General features: G+C 34.6%; 1 long non-coding RNA gene across 2 annotated transcripts in view; it reads left to right on the top strand.

The window, feature by feature from the left end:
* Positions 1-2,833: 2,833 nt before the first annotated feature.
* LOC144287531 (uncharacterized) overlaps positions 2,834-22,796 on the top strand; it is a 146,106-nt gene continuing 126,143 nt past the window's right edge. For both annotated transcript variants that reach the window (XR_013355315.1, XR_013355316.1), the window contains exon 1: positions 2,834-2,879. This is a non-coding gene — a long non-coding RNA (uncharacterized LOC144287531). The remainder of the gene's footprint in view (positions 2,880-22,796) is intronic.

Below are 22,796 nucleotides of genomic sequence, written 5' to 3'. Positions count from 1 at the left end.
TATGATGTTGAAGTATGTTCTTTCTATCCCTACTTTCTTGAGAGTTTTTAATCAGGAAAAGATGCTGTATTTTGTCAAATGTTTTTTCTGCATTTATTGAGAGGATCTACAATGTTCTTATCATCAGAATTACTTTAGAAATATATTCAGATTGACAAAATATTTTCTATGTGTCTCTTTATGTCTTTCCCTGAACTTTCTCTCTCTTTTAGTCATGGTAGTTTTGCAACCACCCTGTGATGACAAAATTCCTTAGAAGAGTGTGGGTCTAAAAATTGAAATGCTGAGAGGAGAGTGGATCTTCCCTGAATAGAGAAGGGAATAAGGTAAGGACATCAGGATGTGCTCACAGCAAGGTACATGATCAGTAGTGCCTACTGAATACATAAGAGAGAGAGAGAGAGAGAGAGAGAGAGAAAAGAAAAGAAAAGAAAAGAAAAGAAAAGAAGAAGAAGAAGAAGAAGAAGAAGAAGAAGAAGAAGAAGAAGAAGACGACGACAATGGATCAGCCACATAGTAGTTGACTTATATTCAGTGATCATAATGGTGTTGGAGCAAAGGACATTAAATTAGCCAGCACTTAAGTTCAACATATGAACCATGAATTTTCTCTCCCATCTACTTGAAAATGTCTAAACTTTACTAAGTACCCAGATGCCATCTTGTGAAGAGAGTGATATTCTTAGAGAGGAAAGATATAACTAGACACAGATGCCAAGATACTAAACATATTTCAATTTTTTTTATTATGTGTAGATATAATTCCATTATGGACTCCCACATTTTCCAGCTTTGAATCTTTGCATACTGTGTAGGGCAGATATAGTCAAGAATAAATAGTTCTTTGCTTAATTTTGCCTTTCATGTTAGAATTTTATTTTGTGCATGTGGTAAAATGTTAATCTTAAAATCCAGGCATTATAGATGATCAGGAAAGCCTTTCTAATATGAAAATATTATATTTACATATGAATAAGTTTTGGGGAGTACAAAGTATACTTGGAGGAACAAAATACAAACTCTATTCTGGTAAGGTCTTTTGCAGGGAGGATGTATGATATGATGTAGGCAAAATCCCTTAGAAGAAATAGGATAACTATTTAGATACTGAGGGTGGGTGTGAATAGGAGGAGAGATGGGCAAGTGATGTGTAGAAACAAAAGTGCTTAGGAATATTAAGATTATTCTGGCTTCCTATTTACAATCCAATATCCAATAGGATCAGAAGGAAAATCACCTAGATAGATCTGAAATAATCCAAGACTACTGACAAGTGTTCCATTTCCCCATAGAATGAACTTCATTTTGATCTTGGGACCTCAGTGACCAGGCAAAGTGAAAGGACAACTTGATGAAGGCATAGTAAAGACAGCAACGCACACAAATGATCCTCCCCTCACCAGGGAGTGTGTATCTAGACCTCTCATTTCAAATGTGGAGGGAAGAAAGAAACACACTGATGGAGGGAGAATAGTGCTTATTGGGATTTGAACATTGAATTGACTGATATCCCAAAGAGAATTTAGAGGTGACACCAAGGTACACTGAACACATATTCACTGGCAATTTATATCTTATCCCTCATCTACATAATTTCTTGTACCCCCTATTAACCCCCGAATGTATGTATAGAAATATGCATAAGCCCCAATATGCCATTAAGCAGGAATGGTGTTCAAAGGAAAAGCAATGTACTTTATAGGAATAGTTAATTTTTTTTTACTTCTATATCACAGTGTATACATGCTATAATTCCTAGATGTTTGTTCATTATTTCTCCCCATATCCGAATCTTTAGTCCAAGCTACAAATATCTCTTACCTGAAATAATATTATTTCTCTGAACCACTTCTTTCTTTTCCAAGTTGTAGGTAGGACTCTATTCTTAAACTGCAAATATGACTATATTATTTATCTCTATTACTAAATAGAACAGAATCCCTGACATGGCCTGAAGCTTCCTGGAAGTTTTGGCCCCTACTTTTTTTCAGTCTCATTTCACACATTATCTCACAAGTTCTCTACAGTCCTGGAATTAATCTTGGTTTTGGTTTTTGTTTTACCTAGGGCCTTTGGATGCCTTTTTACTCTGCATAAAACACTTTCCACCACTCACTCTTGATTCATTTAATTCTTACTCAGCATTAGAAGCTCAGTGAAAGACATCATTTTCTCATGAAAACATTCTTTGATCAACCCAGACTAGCTCACATCCTCTTCTCTATGGTTTCATATCTCTCTCTGTGTGTGTTTCATTCATAACACTTTTGCAATGTGTAATTATACACCTGTAACATCCTTTTTTTTATTTCCCATCTCTCCTATTATCTGTAAACTTAATGCAAGCTAGAACTTGCCTTCTTGTTTCATTATGCTATACCTAACTCCAAGCAGAGAGTATTAAACATAACAGGCACCAAAATATCTATCAAATCATTGTATGGATGTATAAAAGAACATGTGAATACAGATATACTAGTCTAAACATGTTTCTATAACACATACATAAGTAAGAGTTTCTAACAAATAAGATGGAGACTGATAATTGACCATTGTCAGAAATGGTCTGGTAATATTTTTACTTTTTAGATATTTAAATATCATTTATGTTAATAAATATGCAAATTAGGTTGCTTTCACAATGCATTAAAACTACTTTGCGACATAATTTTTCATCAGAAGTTTCTTTTCATTTTTTTAAAAAAAGATATTTATGTATTAGAGAGAGAGTGTGCGAACGAGCAGGGGGAGAGGCAGGAGAGGGAGAAACAAGCTCCCCATTGAGCATGGAACCAACTAGTGGTTCTTGGGTTCGAATCCAGAACTCTGGGTTTCTGATCTGAGCTGAAGGCAGACACCTAACCAGCTGAACCATCCAGGTGCTCTTCTTTTCATTTTAAAAATTATTGTTCACTGGGATAAAAAGTGTACACTAAATCTTTTTTTTTTTTTAGGGGAGGGGCGGGGTGGAGGGGCAAAGGGAGAGGGGGAAGAGGGGAAGGGGAGTGGCAGAGGGGAGGGGAGGGGCTAAATCCTGAGAAAAGTTTAGCTATGTGAATATATCAAAAACCCTGAATTATGAAATTGAGTATTTTTAATGTACTTTATTTTAGATACTGTGTTAAACAATTTAATAATGAACATTTGAAAGTAAAATCTTCCCTTAATATATATGAGCATGTTAGTCAAGGTAATATTTGCATCTCACTGGCTTAACAAATAAAAGTTGATTTTTTATGTGTGCAAATTCCAATGTTGAGATTCATGGAGACTATCTCTAAATGTGAGTCAGTGATCCAAGTGAATTCCATTGTTTGGAGACCACATATTTAAAGTGTGGCCTCTAAAATCTCCAGTCATTGTGTGGCTCAATGAGTTAAGTGCCTGCTTTGATTCTGGCTCACATCATGATTTCAGAATCCTGAGACTGAGCCCTGCGTCAGGCTCTGACCTCAGCATGGAGTCGGCTTGAGTTTCCCTCTCTCCCTCTCCCTTTGCTCTTCCCCTTGCTCTCTCTCTTTCTAAAATAAGAAAATAAATAAATAAAATAAAATAAAATAAAATAAAATAAAATAAAATAAATAACATAAAATAAATTAAATTTCCACAGCCAGCATTGTAATTGGTACTCGGTCCTTTGACTATCATTTCATAAACCAGTGCTCAGTCAACTAGCTGGACCTCACTTCAAAAGAGTGGGAAAAGACAGTTTAGGGATGTTTCAGAAATAGAAGGGAAGAATATATATTACAAAATCGTAAGCCTTGGGTTGTGGAGGGAAGAATATATATTGCAAAATCCTAGGTAATGGGAAATTGTTATGGGTTAAATTGAGTCTCTCAAAAAGATATGTTGATCATATGTTTTTTTTCTTTATTTTGTTAATGTGATGTATCACATAGATTGATTTGCTAATATTGAACTACCTTTACATCCCTGGAACAAATCCCACTTGATCTTGGTGAATGATCTTTTTAATGTATTTTTGAGTATATAATATCATTTATATGTGGAATCTAAAAATCAAGACAAACAAACAAAAACACAAAGAAACAGACTCCTAAATACAGAGAATGAACTAGTGGTTGCTAGAACAGAGATGGGTAGGTGAATGGGCAAAATAGGTAAAGGGGATTAAGAGGTATAAACTTTCAGTTGTAAAATAAATAAGTCACAAAGATGAAAAGTATAGCATAGAGAATATAATCAAGAATATTGTAATAATGTACAGTACTAAACATATTTCAATTTTTTATTATGTGTAGATGGTGGGCATTGAGTAACATATAGAATTGTCAAAGCACTAAGTTGCACTCCTGAAACTAATATTGTATAGGAATATACTTCAATCATCATCATCATCATCATCATCATCAAATAAGTATTGAAGTCCTAACCCCAGGATCCATGAATGTGACATTTTTGGAAATAGTGTCTTTGATAGATAATAGATGTTAGCTCTAATCCAATTAACTGGTGTCCCTATAAGGAAAGAAAACACACATGCACATACACACACATGGAGAGGAGAAGCCCAGTAAAGATTTAGAGACACACATAAAGGGAAAAAAAGATGGTCTTTTGAAGATGGAGGCAGAGAGAAGTGAACCTGCTACAGACCAGGGAATGCCTAGGGCTGTCAGACAGAAACTGGCCAAGGCAAGTAAAAATCTTCACCTGGAGGCTTAGGAAAAACCATGGCTTTGCTAACACCTTCATTCTAGACTTCTAGCCTCCACAACCATGAGATAATACATTTGTCTTTACTATGTCCATCAGTTTGTGCTACTTTGTTATGGCAGCCCTGGGAAACTAAAAAAGATTTTTGTTAAATAGAAGTATGGAACAAAGTAGAAGGTTAATCATGCCCTTTAAAACATAAAACAAGTTGGGATATAGGGTAAAATAATATTCTACCCATTGGACTCAGACTAAATCTAGTGTATTTCTTCACTGTTCTAGATATTGGCAGAACAGCCACAACATTTTTATTTTATCTGACATTAATAATGAGAAAGAATGAACTAATGCCAGAATTATTGCCATTTGGGGACATGAGTTTAGTAAAAAAAAAACAAAAAAAAAAACCATATAGATTAGAATGAAGCAAGAGACGAGTAACTTGTGGCTGTTGGTCATTCATATTACCTGTGTATTCTGAAAAGTATGAGAGACATGGTTAAGGGTCAAAGAAAAAAAATTAAGGATTCAGAGAGCTTTGCAGGGTAGGAATTCCTCTACAGTCATCTAGTCTATCCTTTTTGTTATATTGGAACAACTTTATGGGTTACATGACGGAAAACATAGATTTGTCTCTAGTAATGTTTAACTTCTCTTGACTAAATGTTCCATCTCTCTCCAGTCTAATCTTACCTTTCTTTCTACTTACCATCTAAATTCATTATCCTCAACATTAAGCAATGTTGCTCAATTTCACCTGTTTAAGTGAATGAACTAATTTTCCCTTCCTTTGGTACTTTTTCTCAAACTCTATATTTGCTGAATAATTTTCAGTACCAAAGTTTTATTCCCCAAGGTTTATTCTTACAGTTAAGCTGGTTTCTTTCCAAACCACGTGCCAAATATTCTTTTGTTTAGGAAACCAGTTATCCCATTGCTACTTCTCAAATCATTGTCCCACTGGTAACTGTTGAACAATTGTATAGCTAATAAAATGTCATTTTTTCTCACTTCTCATAAGGGAAAAGCCATCCCCATCTTTCTTCTATGAGAAAGGAAACTGAGTGAAGCCTGGTATTTACTTTATGTTTTTAAAATTTAGGTTCAGTGGTGGTAGCAATCTGATCAAAGAATGGAGTATTGATGTCTCAGAACCATGGGAAATATAATGTTTCTAGGTCTGAATCCTGCTTGGGTAGGTTCAGAATTGGGCACGTGTCTCCTGGGAGCCAGCAATTGGCCATAATGGAAAGAAACATAAACCAGAAAACTGAACAGAGGATGCAGATCAACACAACCCACTCTTCTTCATTTGCCTTTCTGTTGCCTGACTTTTCTTTGCCCCTATGCCACACATTAGGTTTTAGCCAATACTATTTCTCTACTTTTATAAACTCCTAATTTGGTTTCTATGACACCAGACTCCTTTTCCTATCTCATTGGTCACATGGTACTGCTTTAATTAATTATTGTCTTTTACTTAAATGACTCTCTTGTGGTTTTAGCCACTTGCTCCTCACTTCCTTTTTGCATCAAATGGTCAATTCTTATTATTTAGTCTGCCATATGAATTTTGATTGTGTCCAGATCTCTATTCCCAACATCACTTTCTTCCCTGACTATGACCCATTCTTTCTTTTCATACTGAGAAGTTCTGGGGACATCTCTTATTTACTGGACCTATACTGAATACTTCCCTTTTATAGGCTCAATCCTTAAAAACACAATTTTTCTATGCACTACTATGTACAAATTACATGTACTACTATGTACAAATTACTATGTACAAATTACTATGTACAAACACAATTTTTCTATGCACTACTATGTACAAATTACATGATGATTCAGGACAGAATCATCTCGGTCACTCTCTTGGGTGTCCTACTATTAAGACTTTTCTGCTACTTATTTTTCTACTTAGATATATAATGCAAGACAAAATTGGATCAATTATCTGAAAAGCAAAACAAAACAAATGAAACAATTTTTGACGTGTGACTCTCAAATGACGACTCTCAAATGACGACTCTCAAATATGGCATTTCAGTCAAAAACAGTCTTCTGAGAACTAGGTAAAGATTTTAAATTCTTGAGGTGCCTAGGTGGCTCAATTGGTTAAACATCTTCCTTCGGCTCAGGTCATGATCCCAGAGTCCTGGGATCAACTTTGAGTTGGTTTCCATGCTCTGTAGGGAGTCTGCATATTACTTTCCATCTACCCTCCACCCTCATGCTTTCTTTCACTGTTTCACATTGTTTCTCATTCTCTCAAATAAACAAATAAATAAAATCTTTAAAAAAATTTAAATTCTTTACATCACCACATCATGTCCAAGAATTAATCCATTATTTCATTACTCTTTTACTTAATAATAGTCTTTTCACCCATTTGCCTAAGATAAACTTTAGAATCATTCCAGTTCTTTCTTTTCTCTAATCCCTTCATATGCAGGGAGTTGTCAGGACCACTGGTAGGAGAGTTCCCTTACAGACCTAGACCTCCTACCTGTAGACTCCTATTAGCAGAGAGAGAATTTTAGGGGTATTTCTTTTACCTAAAAAAAGAGTTCAATCCTAGTCAAAGTTTCAAAATATACTTAAAATATTTCATGTTATTTAATTAAAGATAACAAAATAGAATTCTTTAAATTTACAACAATATAAAAATAGAAGTTTCTTGTGAGAACAATGGAACTACTTAAAAAATCAGAACCACACGACTCTGAATAGATTTTGTTTAAGACAAGGATGTTGTTATATATCACTATGAGAACTCCAGTGTTCCATTGAGATGTTAGCTAGAAGCAAAATCCTATGTAAGATGTGATCATTGACAAAAAAGGTGAGAACTACTAATCTGCAAATGTATAATCAATCGTGAAAAGTTCCTTATAGCTTGAAGATGTCATCAAGACTTGGAGTTCTTAAAAAAGAAAAAGACAAAAAAAAAACAAAAAAAGAAATAAAGAAAGAAAAAGACTTGGAGTTCTTACAAATTTAAAATACTCAGAACAGGGGCGCCTGGGTGACTCAGTTGGTTAAGCATCCGACTCTTGATTTTGGTTCAGGTCATGATCTCAGGGTTGTGAGCTGGAGCCCTGTGTTGGACTCTGTACTTGGCATGGAGTAGACTTGAAATTCACCTTCTTTGCCCCTCCGCAATCATGCTCTCTCATGCGTCCTCTCTCTCTGAAGATAAATAAATACAGTCTTAAAAAATACCCAGAATACCTCCCACATTACTAATAAATGTTAGTATAAAACAGTAATATTTAGAGTCACTAGCTGATTAAAAAAATCTGATAAAAATTAGAAATATCTCCTAATGCATTTAAGATGTTTAGCAGCTTCATTTTAAGTACTTGACACTTCCTAAGTATCTCCTGGGTTAAGCACCACAATCAACACTATATTTTCCATGAAAATCAACAGTGTGTCTATATAAACAGCTCTAATTGGTTCAGTTTATTCCAATTCATTATTTCTACTCCATGATATTATTTGTTATGAAAACACTGACAAATTTTAAAAGATTTTCTTCACTTATATGAGTCCTTCTAGTTTGACAGAACTAAATGGGCTTTTAAAATTTATCCTATATTTGATGAACTAGAAAGATTAGCAGAATGGACATAATAGAAATTTGTCTGTTTGAGGTAAATTGTTTTGAATTTGTGTTATTTTGGATAATATACATTTCCTGAACATATCTCTATTCTAAAATGACGTCAATGATATTGCTTTTTTGGTCCCAAGATTGTTAATATTCACTATTTGTTTTGAAGTAGTTTTATAATGAAGATCCTGAGCATTAGCTCAATAGCTGTGACACTTGCAATTAAATATTACAAAATAAGTATCTTAACTTTTACAATGTCTTTCCCTGTGAAACTACACATCATTTTTCAAGACTACTGAAACCTTCCACTTCGCTCTAACAATTCAATTAATTTAACGAGGTTATTTGTTGTGCTTTAAATTGATGTTTCAGATTGAGTGGTTCTGATTTAGAATATGTAATCAGATCCAAGTTCACTTTCTCACTAAGCCATTAAATCTAAATTTAAATTTTTTAAATTGTTTTCATTATATTGATGTGATCCTTTTTATTTGAAGCTTGAAAATTTTACAACTCTAAAAGATAATCGTAGTTGGAGAATTTTTTTGTTTTGTTTTGTTTTTAAATCTAAGTCCTATAAACCTAGCTAATGATACTCATTCATTCAGAAAATATCTACTGATTGCCCAGGCATAGTTTTAGGTGATAGCAATTTATCAAGAAACACAACAGACACAAATACTTGGCATTTTTTTCACAATGATAATACTATTTAATATTTACCCATTTAAAAGTAATTACTAATATATTATGATTTCAAGAATAAGGAGGGGGCACCTAGATGGCTCAGTGACTTAGCATCTGCCTTTAGCTTAGGTGGTGACTGAGTCCCACATCAGGCTTTCCTTGGGGAGCCTGCCTCTCCCTCTGCCTTTGTTTCTGCCTTTCTCTCTGTGTCTTTCATGAATAAATAAATAAAATATTTTTTAAAAAAGAATAGGAGGAAAGAAGAGAAGCATATATCACATTTTATCGTAGTATCAATGTATAATTTGTATACATTTTTAAATTTTTTAAAAAATATTTTATTTATTTATTTGAAAGAGAGAGAGCTAGCAAGTGAGAGGGTACAAGCAGGGGGAGCAGCAGAGGGAGAGGAAGAAGCAGACTCCTTGCTGAGCAGAAAGCCCAACTTGGGGCTCAATCCCAGGACCCTGAGATCATGACCTGAGCCAAAGGCAAATGCTCAACCACTGAGCCACCCAGGCACCCCTAATTTCTCTTTTTAGAAGATTTTCTTTGGGGCACCTGCATGGCTCAGTGGTTGAACATCTGTTTTTGGCTCAGGGTGTGATCCTGGGGTCCTGGGATCGAGTTCCACATTGGGGTCCCTGCATGGAGCCTGATTCTCTCTCTGCCTGGGTCTCTGCCTCTCTCTCTCTCTGTCTCTCATGAATAAATAATTAAATCTTAAAAAAAATAATTGGTACCAAACATTTATAGTGGAAGATTTGGTTACCAAAAACTAACAGGGGGATACACACCTGTTTCAGGATCTGCTACATCACCTACCTTACTCTCTCCCCAAGCAATGGTATTCATGAGATCACTAATCAATTTTGCCAGCTACACTTTTAAAAATACAGTATGAGTTGCATACCTGGTACTTCTCAAGTGTCTATCTTAGGGACACCTGGGTGGCTTAGTCTGCCTTCAGCCCAGGTCATAATGGAATCGAGCTCCACTTCTCCCTCTCCCTCTGCCCCTCCACCTCACTTGTGTTCTCTGTCTCTTTAAAATAAATAAATAAATAAATAAATAAATAAATAAATAAATAAATAATAAATAAATAAAATATTTAAAGTAAAAACAAAACAAAAAAAGGATTAAATTGTATCTTGACCTGTGGGAAGCACCTATTATGTTTGGTAAGCAATACCTTAATTTTTTTTTAAGATTTTATTTATTGATTCATGAGATACGCACAGAGAGGCAGAGACACAGGCAGAGGGAGAAGCAGGCTCCATGCAGGAAGGCTGACATGGGACTCAATCCCGGGTCTCCAGAATCAGGCTCTGGGCTGAAGGCGGTGCTAAACCACTGAACCAACCGGGCTGCTCAGTAAACAATTCTTTAATTCTGTTACTAGTTCTTGGCCCCAAACTTACATTGTGATCTGATGCCCTGTCTTCTGATTTCTGAGACACTCCAGTGTCTTTTTATCATATTCCTTTCTAGTCTCTCATTTGTCCCCATATTTATATTGCTTTCTCTGACCACCAGCCTCCACTGAGAGATCCACCATATTGGCTGCCTCCCTACTCCCACTACCTTAGCTCAACCCTGGAAACTTCATTTCAAACAATCGTGCTTCACTACTACTAACTATTATTGATATTACTGCTATTATTATTCATTTTATATACTTCCTTACCCCACTTGCCTCTAAGTTTCTAAGTTTTCTAAGTTAGGGATCAGTTTAAGCATGGAGTTTTCAATAAATTCTACAAAAACATCTCAGGTTGGGTTTCTTGTTCTCTCCTATGCATTCTCAAGCCTCATTAGCCTTCTTCAAACAGAACACCTATGAAACAAAATTGCATCCACCAACGCACTCACAATTTTTTAGTGTATCAACTAAAAATGTTGATAATAATATGTTGATAAATGTTGATAATGTATGAATTATACATTCTCATTTTTATCCTCAATGGAAGGAGCTTAATAGAACTTATTTAAATGATTGGATGCTTTTTTCTTCCTTTTTGAAGGTAGCTTCTTTTTGCTTCTATGAAAATAGTATACAACTGGGGTGCCTGGGTGGAATAGTCAGTTAAGCATCCAACTCTTGATTTTAGCTCAGGTCACAATCCCAGGGTTGTGAGATAGAAACCTGCATTGAGCTCCACACTAGGCGTGGAGCCTGCTTAAGATTCTTTCTCTCCCTCTACCCCTCTCCCTGCTCACACTCTCTTAAAAAAATGTGTACAATTATTGATAGTCAATGAATTCCTTATTCTATTTTCAAAATTTGGGGTATTTTTATGTAGACATATTATGTAGATTATTATATCCCATAGAAGGAAAACCATACTCACATTTTAAACTTGGCACTTAATAATTAGAACTAAAGCACTTGATGACAAACACTCTGATTGAAAGAAAGGAAACATCACAGAACCTAATTATAACTGCCCTGAAAACGAGAGTAGTGGTAAAAACTGATGAAAGTGATATATGCCTACTACATACTGACTCTATACTATGTACAATTTACATTGAGTTGACATGCAAACTTTGTACTATGGGCTTTTTTTTTAAATAATAACTTATTTTTTATTGGTGTTCAATTTGCCAACATACAGAATAACACCCAGTGTTCATCCCGTCAAGTGTCCACCTCAGTGCCCACCACCCAGTCACCCCCAGCCCCCTCCCTCCTTCCCTTCCACCACCCCTAGTTCATTTCCCAGACATAGGAGTTCTGTCTCCCTTTCTGATATTTCCCACTTATTTTTCCTCCTTTCCCCTTTATTGCCTTTCATTATTATTTATATTCCCCAAATAAATGAGACCATATGATGTTTGTCCTTCTCCGATTGACTTATTTCACTCAGCATAATACCCTCCAGTTCCATCCACGTCGAAGCAAATGGTGGGTATTTGTCATTTCTAATGTACTATGGGCTTTGAACTTATTATTTCCAACTATAAATTATACTGATAATGAAACTACATAACTAAAGTGTCCCTCTATTAAGTCATAATCTCTGTGTTTTTATACTTACAGATTATCTTATATAGTTTCAGGGATAAATGTCCAATGACTTTGAAATTTTGTTTTTATTATTTATTCACAATGTCCACCCACCTTCTTCAGTCAGTAAGCCTGCTTCCATCTTAAAATACTTTTATCCTGAAATGTACATTGACCCTTTGTGACAAAAAGTACCATGATTTAGGGTGCATGCTTTGAACAATGTGTAGATTTATTAATCCATTCTCCTACATTTTCCTTCAGAATTTGGTTACCATAATACAAGATTAAAAACTGGGAAGAAATTTTAAAGTCATAAATAAATACAATACAATCATTTACAGCTATAATGCTACATATAGAACATCTTCACTTAATTATATATAACTGAGAAATCCTCTTGATGCATATTTTAATATCCATATGCATGAAATTTTAGAGAAAAATTTGAACTACTTGAAATAAGTGGAATACAAAGAAATGAAGTCAAGTCTATCTTTGGTTTATAATCAACAGGAATAGACGTTCAGTTGTGTAAGGGAAAAAAAACAATAATTTATTACATGAATGCATGAACTGAATGACAAGGAGATCTTCCAGGCTTGACAGATTAGAACTGGAAATCTAGTAGTTTCCACAGTAAGTTTTCATCTCTCTCTTTTTCACCACGTATTCCTCTTTCAGTACTGCTTCATTCATCTTTCTTTCAGCAGGTTCACTTTCTTTGTTTTTTGTTTTTTGTTTTTTTTTTCTCGGAAATTGTCTCCATACCATTTTCCTAATACCATCTAATATCCAGTCTTGTTTTAATAATTCCAATTTTACATAATTGGAAGTAAGAAACAAAAAAAGAGCTCAAGTGTCTCTCTTCCCTTTATGAACTGATCCCCCGGGACTGGATTTCTGTTTTGGATCAAATTTACTGTCAGTAGAGACAAGGCTATGGACTATGAACAAGATGTAGGGATTCACTGCCTTTTTTTGTGGAGATGAGTTATTAAAGCATATAGAAACTCAGAACCAAAAACATCTCGTGAAATTCTCAGTCTTATCATAGATGAGCCATTTAATGGTGGTAGGAGGATATATAATTAAATAAATATATTATACCAGGTAATAAAAGATTAGTTTTAATTAACATATTTTGTGATGAGTTCAGAGACTTAGTAAGTTTCCCTATACATGACATTTTCTTCCTCTTGATCCTCAAGGCTGCCCTGGGTTTTATGGCACCTTGTGTGAATAAGAAAAGCTGATCTTTCCTCAATGTTCTTTTCTCTCATCTGCTGATAGACTACTGTAACAAATAGATTTTGTTAACTAAGACATGAATGATCTCCTGGATATATATTGTAATAATTATTAAATCTACAATGTCTATGATGTGCAATTTGCCCAATGATATGTGGCCACTTATAGATTCTTACCATCTATTTTGCACCTGAATGGTATGTGGTATAATTAAAGTATTTATAACTGCAAAATGTTTTAATATTTCAAAAATATTTTTGAAACATTATTTTTTAACGGTCTGGAAATTGTTCTTTGCAGAATACAACATGAATGTAGTGCTCCTTAACATGAAGAAATCTTGTAATGCCTTAACCAATTCTGGAAAAAAATATATGTAATACGGATAATTTCAAGTGTCTCAACTTTATAGCATTATCACTCCCTGACCCTTCCCTGCCCCAAACAGAAAAGTGGTTATAGTACTTTCATTCATTCACCAAAATTGCTCTTATTATGTTCCAAGGATTACTGTAGATGCGAGAAATAGAGTAATAAAAATTTTAAGCAAACCTTGTTCTCTCATGCAGGTTACAAAGTAAAGGAAAAGATAAAGACAACACATGAATTTTTAAAAATTTAAATAATTTTATGGAGTACTAAGTGTAAAGACAAATTCCATAAGGCATTATTGGGCAGTTCCAGGAGTTTACACTCAGAAGATAATCTTTAGGCTCAGACTGAGAGACGTTGCAGTTAAAAACTCTTGTGGAAAGAATATTTTTTTTATTATGAGAAATGCCAGTTGCTAAATGTCACTTATACTATAGACAAGTAGAATATATCAGAGGGTCAGCACCATGAAACTACTAGCATGATTGAGTCCTCTGAATGCACTTTAGCATCTAAAGAGTATAAGTATTTGTTTGTGTCTGTATGGTATGTATGTGTGTGAGAGAGAGAAATCCGAAAAAAGTCTTGTTTAGAACTTGGGATTGTGTATCTACGGGGCTTTGGCCTGAAACCTTGCCTTCCGCAGTTATTAACACTTAATTTGCACTTAGTAATGTCAATAATTTTCCTTCAAGGGGGTAGAGAGGGACATAATTTTCTATGTTGTTGAATATAGTCAATTCAAAACCTGTTCCTCAGGAGGAAGGATTTGGAAGGTTTTCTTTGTGACGTCCTCATTACAGTTGTGCTCTAGCCATTGCATAGTAAGGTGTTTTTATTACTTTGTTTACCTACAACGTGGACCTCAAACCCTGTTTGTAATTTCATGACTTTATAACTGCATTTTGTGGTAATCACCATTAGATAATGCTCTTGATTAATTAGATAGCATAAATCTTAGGAGAAAAAGTCCTCTCACACTCTGGACAAGATTATCTGGCCAATTTATGCTTTTCATTAAGACAGTGATACTGTTTTTCAAGGGAACAAATATGAATAGACACTAGATTGTAATATAAATTATGAAATACATATGGTGTTTTAAAGTATGTTGAGTGTTTTCATATTAATATATCTAATTCACTCTTAAAAGATAATTTACCAATTTGGTAAGAAGTATTAAGTCACATTTGAAAAATTAGACTTATTTTCCTATTTATAGCCTTCGTTTTAATGATCTTTAATTTATGTAAAGTTTCCAATATGATCTCTGTCCTTGTTATTCCTCCCTTCCAACTCTCCCCGCTCCCTGCCTTTTCCCTCTCCAGAATATTTGCTGCTCTCAGGTATCACCCAGTGAATTTTACTTATTGTTCTTAATGTACTTTCTAAAGCATCGGCAATAAATATGGAGCAACATAAGCAGTGAATGTGGTTCAATTAATTAATGATTGTAAATTTACTTCTCTTATCTCTGTTGGTATTCTGTGGCTAAATCAGATGAGAATTAGGATTTATTTTAAATGTGCTTGCTGAATGCTTTCTGCAAACTTAAACTGAGTTCATAGATAAGATGAGGCAAATTGTTTCCTCTCAGGGTTCAATGTGTACATTTGCTTATTCAGACAATTTGGGCTGAGCTTTGAGATACTTTGTATCTATCTTGCAATTGATAGGAACACATGTTTTTGACTGCACATCGCAGCAAATCTACATAATATGTACATGCCTGGGACTCTATGAAGTTTTTTATGGCAGAAATTATTTTTAGGTCCTTGATACTTTAAAAATTAGTTTAGGGGCACCTGGGTAGCTCAGTGGTTGAGCACCTGCCTTTGACTCCAAGATCTTGGAATCGAGTCCCACATCAGGTTCCCAATGGGGAGCCCACCTCTCCCTCTGTCTATGTCTCTGCCTCATTCTGTGTGTGTCTCATGAATAAATAAATAAAATCTTTAAAAAATAAGTTTATATACAGATGACCAACAAATATATAAAAATATGCTCAACATCACTAATCATCAGGGAAATGTGAATCAAACCATAAGCTATCATCACACACCTGTCAGAATGGCTGAAATCTGAAGACAAATAAAATAACAATTTTGGGGAAGGGTGTAGAGAAAAAGGAATCCTTGTGCACTGTTGGTGAGAATGTAAATTTGTAGAGAAAGTAGAAAACAGTATGGAGGTTCCTCAAAAAATTAAAAATAGAAATATCATATGAACCAATAATTCCACTACTGAGCATTAACACAAAGAAGACAAAAACACTAATTTGAAAAGATATGTGCACCCCTATGTTTATTGCAGCATTATTTACAATAGCCAAGATACTCAAGTAATCTGTCCATCAATACATAAATTAATAAGGATGTCATATATATGGAATATAAAAGGATGAGATCTTGCTATTTGTGACAGTATGGATGAACCTAGACGATATTATGCTAAGTGAAATAAGTCAGACAGAGAAAGACAAATACCATATGATTTCAATCATATACGGAAACTAAAAAAAAAAAAAACAAAACAAATGAATAAGCAAACCAAAAGCAGAATCAAACCAGTAAATGTAGGGAACAAATGAGTGGCTGGCGGAGGGAAGGGTGTGGGAAGATGAACACAAATGGGTGAAGGGGAGTAGAAGATAAAGGCTACTAGTTTTGGAATGAATAAATCACTAGAATAAACGGTACAATGTATGAAATGTAATCAATGATACTGTGATAGTGTTGTATGACGACAAATGGTAACTACACTTGTGATATACATAGCATAACATACTGAGTAGTTGAATCACTATGTGTACACCTGAAACTAATGTAACATTGTATCAACTATATTCAAATTTAAAAAAAATAATCTTTTTTAAATTTTTTAATAAATTTATTTCTTGTTGGTGTTCAATCTACCAACATACAGAATAACACCCAATGCTCATCCCATCAAGTGCCCCCCTCAGTGCCCGTCACCATTTCACCCCCACCCCCCGCCCTCCTCCCTTTCCACCACCCCTAGTTCGTTTCCCAGAGTTAGGAATCTCTCATGTTCTGTCTCCCTTTCTGATATTTCCCACACATTTCTTCTCCCTTCCCTTATATTCCCTTTCACTATTATTTATATTCCCCAAGTGAATGAGAACATATGACGTTTGTCCTTCTCCGATTGACTTACTTCACTCAGCATAATACCCTCCAGGTCTATCCAGCTCGAAGCAAATGGTGGGTATTTGTCGTTTTTAATGGCTGAGTAATATTCCATTGTATACATAAACCACATCTTCTTTATCCATTCATCTTTCGTTGGACACCGAGGCTCCTTCCACAGTTTGGCTATTGTGGATATTGCTGCTAGAAACATTGGGGTGCAGGTGTCCCGGCATTTCATTGCATATGTATCTTTGGGGTAAATCCCCAACAGTGCAATTGCTGGGTCGTAGGGCAGGTCTATTTATAACTCTTTGAGGAACCTCCACACAGTTTTCCAGAGTGGCTGCACCAGTTCACATTCCCACCAACAGTGTAAGAGGGTTCCCTTTTCTCCGCATCCTCTCCAACATTTGTTGTTTCCTGCCTTGTTAATTTGCCCCATTCTCACCGGTGTGAGGTGGTATCTCATTGTGGTTTTGATTTGTATTTCCCTGATGGCAAGTGATGCAGAGCATTTTCTCATATGCATGTTGGCCATGTCTATGTCTTCCTCTGTGAGATTTGTGTTCATGTCTTTTGCCCATTTCATGATTGGATTGTTTGTTTCTTTGGTGTTGAGTTTAATAAGTTTTTTATAGATCTTGGAAACTAGCCCTACCAATATGTTTAAAAACATATTATGAACAGCTCTATGCCAATAAATTAGGCAGTCTAGAAGAAATGGATGCATTCCTGGAAAGCCACAAACTACCAAACCTGGAACAGGAAGAAATAGAAAACCTTAACAAGCCAATAACCAGGGAGGAAATTGAAGCAGTCATCAAAAACCTCCCAAGACACAAAAGTCCAGGGCCAGATGGCTTCCCAGGGAATCCTATCAAACGTTTAAAGAAGAAACCACACCTATTCTCCTAAAGCTGTTTGGAAAGATAGAAAGAGATGGAGTACTTCCAAATTCGTTCTATGAGGCCAGCATCACCTTAATTCCAAAACCAAAGACCCCACCAAAAGGAGAATTACAGACCAATATCCCTGATGAGCATGGATGCAAAAATTCTCAACAAGATACTAGCCAATGGGATACAATAGTACATTAAGAAAATTATTCACCATGACCAAGTAGGATTTATCCCCGGGACACAAGGCTGGTTCAACACTCGTAAAACAATCAATGTGATTCATCATATCAGCAAGAGAAAAACCAAGAACCATATGATCCTCTCATTAGATGCAGAGAAAGCATTTGACAAAATACAGCATCCATTCCTGATCAAAACTCTTCAGAGTGTAGGGATAGAGGGAACTTTCCCCGACATCTTAAAAGCCATCTACGAAAAGCCCACAGTAAATATCATTCTCAATGGGGAAGCACTGGGAGCCTTTCCCCTAGGAACAAGACAGGGATGTCCACTCTCACCACTGCTATTCAACATAGTACTGGAAGTCCTAGCTTCAGCAATCAGACAACAAAAGGACATTAAAGGCATTCAAATTGGCAAAGAAGAAGTCAAACTCTCCCTCTTCGCCGATGACATGATACTCTACATAGAAAGCCCAAAAGCCTCCACCCCAAGATTGCTAGAACTCATACAGCAATTTGGTAGCGTGGGAGGATACAAAATCAATGCCCAGAAATCAGTGGCATTTCTATACACTAACAATGAGACTGAAGAAAGAGAAATTAAGGAGTCAATCCCATTTACAATTGCACCCAAAAGCATAAGATACCTAGGAATAAACCTAACCAAAGAGGTAAAGGATCTATACCCTAAAAACTATAGAACACTTCTGAAAGAAATTGAGGAAGACACAAAGAGATGGAAAAATATTCCCTGCTCATGGATTGGCAGAATTAATATTGTGAAAATGTCAATGTTACTCAGGGCAATTTACACGTTTAATGCAATCCCTATCCAAATACTATGGACTTTCTTCAGAGAGTTAGAACAAATTATTTTAAGATTTGTGTGGAATCAGAAAAGACCCCGAATAGCCCGGGGAATTTTGAAAAAGAAAACCATAGCTGGGGGCATCACAATGCCAGATTTCAGGTTGTACTACAAAGCTGTGGTTACCAAGACAGTGTGGTACTGGCACAAAAACAGACACATAGATCAATGGTCCACCCAGAAGTGGACCCTGAACTTTATGGTCAACTAATATTTGAGAAAGGAGGAAAGACTATCCATTGGAAGAAAGACAGTCTCTTCAATAAATGGTGCTGGGAAAATTGGACATCCACATGCAGAAGAATGAAACTAGACCACTCTCTTGCACCATACACAAAGATAAACTCAAAATGGATGAAAGATCTAAATGTGAGACAAGATTCCATCAAAATAATCTTTATATATAGGAAGACTTCTAATTAAATTTGGAGTTACTGAAATTAGCTACTTTACATAGAGTGTATTGACCTGAATTCTTAACTTACATTTTAAAATTATTTAATGATACACTGAAAGATTTAAAATAATTCTTGTTTCCAAATTCTGTGTTTTTTATGTATAACCAGTTGGGATATAATCTAAAAGATTAGATCATTTGATTCTATGCCTCCACAGCTCTTATAAGAAAATAAACTTGGCCCATAATGGTGTTGTGAACAGAAACTGGGACTATTCACGTAAAGCAGAGTACAGTCTCTAGAAAACATAAGAACTTGGTAGGTGTTCAGTTTTAGTATTCATATTTTTCTTATTGTCCAGAATTATTTCCCTTTGTTGCTTATTATCCTTTTCACTTTTAGCCATCCCATTTTCAAAGTGGCTTATCATATTGTACTGTCTTTTAATAAATACAATTTTCTCCATCTGGTTCATTTCCAACGACTGTATTCTATTTTATGTGTATTGGTCACCTGGGAATTCAATCTCTGTGTACTCAACATGACTGAATATCATTTCTCCTTTTTATGAACTGTAACATGCACACAAAGGGTGGTATTTTGTCATAACAACCCAGTTGAGTAATGATTTTTCTTAGTTTTCTTTTCTGAGTGGAAGACGCAATATATCTATTTTTATACCCCACAATCTGACATACAGTCTGAGATGTAATGTTCTCATAATGAGCAATTATTGAAGTAAACCAATGGCTAATATATATATATATATATATATATATATATATATATATATATATTTAGGATTTTTCCACATATTGATCAAAGTAAGTATTGACATGGAGGTACCTCATTTGATTTCTATGTGAACACTACACTTGAGTTGTGGGCTATTTTTCCTCAATTCTATTTTCTACTTTTATCAAGTGAAAAGGGTAACCGACTATTCTGATTGCCTAAGTAAGAGGATTCCAAAGTCATAGGACTTCTGGTACTAAACCAGGGAAGTGCTGGGCAAGCTGGATGGCTGATGGCCCAAGATAGACACTCTACATAAATTCATAGATGTTTGACACATTTACAGAGAATCAGAGTATGATTTATATGATTTCGGATACCTTTAGCAAAAGTTAGATAATATAATTTAATAATGTTTAAAACATTAGAATTATGGAAATATTCAAGATGCTTGTTTATACCACGTGATATTTTTTTAACTTTCTTTTGCAATTAAATTCACATGTCTGTATCTCTCACTTAAAAATACAATACATTGTATAAATAACACATGAAATATTTTATACCCATATGGAAGTATTACTAGGTTAAAGAAATTAAAAAGAAACTGCTCAGAAATGCTAAATGACCTTAAAATATCCTATGGTTTGTGACTGTTATGTGATTTATAATATATTCTTACATTAAAAAGTAAATAGTCTTATTTTCATTATTTGATTACAAGTAAATATTTTCTTCTAAAAATATTTCAATTAAACTTTAATTGTTGTTAAACTGCTTGACCATTTTTGGCGAAGCTTTTAGTGAAACTTCAAGGGCAAGGACGATAGACTCAGACAATGTGGATCCACATTTCAGTCCTGGAAACTACTAGGTGACCCTCTACAAATTATCTAGCCAACTGTCAATCTGTTTTTTAACCATAAAGTACAGATAATAGTAATAATACTGATACTAGTAATATCTTCATTTATAAGACTGATGGGATGAAGAAATGAATTGGTTGCCCAGCTGAGAGAAAGTACTCTGTTTAGTGTTTTATAATTATGTACAAAGAGATAAGTTTTCTTTCCCAATCCATTCTAATTATAGAACAGATAAGTCATTCTTTTCCATTTCATGTTTTTAAATATAAATAGTGAATTGCAAAACATATGTTGGTGCCCAAGAATGCATGGCCCTGAGAAAATTGGTGGCTGAAAGGAAACATTTTTCATCCTTTTTTCATCTTATCAAGGATAACCTTTCTGAATGATATAGTCTCTGAAACCCTTTAACATTATGTCCTTGGAACCAACATTCATTAACTTTCTTATTCGCTTCTGGACATTTAATGTTACTTCTTTACTTTATAGGTTTATTTTTAAACGGTCCAAATAAAACTATGAGTTTTATACTGGTCCCTGGGTAGCTCAGTATATGTTATGTATATAAAATTATATCTTTAATATTCACTGAAATTCCTTTTGTTAATACAAAAAATTTTGAGGGATGGGATGCCTGGGTGGCTCAGTGTTTGAGTGCCTGCCTTTGGCTCAGGTCGTGATCCTGGGGTTCTGGGATCAAGTCTCACATTGGGCTCCCTGAAGGGAGCCTGCTTCTCCCTCTACCTATGTCTCGCCTCTCTCTGTGTGTCTTTCATGAATAAATAAATAAAATCTTGATAATCTTTCTAAAAATTTTTTGGAAGAAATATGTCTACTAGTGGGAACATGGATATTATTCTCTGGCCTCAAAAATATAATGCATTATGACAAGTAACCCAAGTTAACATAATCATTTGAAAGTTGTTAGTTTGACAGTCTTTGCAAAGTGATCTCAAATACATTTCCATTTATCTTGAACTAAAGTTAGTTTTAGTTCAAGATAAATTAATCTTCCCTTGAAGTAAATATACATAGTTTTTATCATATACTAAGAACTATTATATCATGTAGTCTTAGAATAACTATAATAAGAAAAGAGAATCTTGCAAATTTTGAAATGACCTGCAGAATTCCTTTTGTATTTCAGAAGAACCATGGAGGATACAAAATTATACAATCAATTTACAAGTCTCATAAAGAGCATATAGCATTGCTTTATTGCCATCTTTTTTTCTCTTTTTCTTTTTTTTTTTTTTTTTTACTTGATAAATTTGTTAAGAAAATTCTATGTCAAAGTGTCGTGGCTTGTGAAAAAAAAAGCAATAGATGCAATTTATCTTACTGTAAGATATGTTCATTAAATCTGAAACAGTCTTTACAGTGACTTGCCAAATTGAATGTGTTCATTGTCTCATTTTGATGTGTTTCTAATAAGGTATAAAAGGATTCCAAAAGAATGAAAATCAGCATGTCAAAATAATGGAGAGGTGAATACTGACACCTGATTTCCAAAAGGATTTCAGTTCTAGGGAAAAAAAAAAAAAGTTTTGTTCAATGTTTTAAAAACTAATAAGAGCACACTAATTAAATTGCAAGTGACAAGAAATTAAGATGAAATGCCAAAATCTTAGAGAAAAGAAGTATTATTTGGAATGACTAGGTCTAATTGGAATTTTCAATTTTTTTCTAGTTCTAAATCTGGATAAAGTGCAAAGGATCTTGAATCTGCTGGAAAATATAACCTGCCTCCATTTGCTGGCTTAGCTGGTGTTCATGATACAGACAGAACATAAGTTACTTTCTCAGGTGTTTTTTTCTTGCCAGTCCTCACATCTCTTGAGTGATCAAAATTGAGTTTAATGACTTTCTAATCAGGAAAAAAGAAGTTGCTGTGTATATACAGTGTCTATGTAACTAAATAAAATCATTTACTTATTTATTCTTCCTTATGTTTCAGAGATGCCACTGGTCCTGATTTTAAAAAATAGGAATGTATTACATTATATCACAGTGACATTAATCACTAGATTATTTTCACTCTTTCTTTCTTGCTTTAAAATTTTTCTTTTATTTT

This window comes from Canis aureus, chromosome 17, assembly GCF_053574225.1.
Source record: "Canis aureus isolate CA01 chromosome 17, VMU_Caureus_v.1.0, whole genome shotgun sequence".
In the NCBI taxonomy this organism is placed as follows: domain Eukaryota; kingdom Metazoa; phylum Chordata; class Mammalia; order Carnivora; family Canidae; genus Canis; species Canis aureus.
The sequence above is the reverse complement of the archived record's forward strand: the minus strand, read 5'-3'. Positions and strand labels throughout refer to the sequence as shown.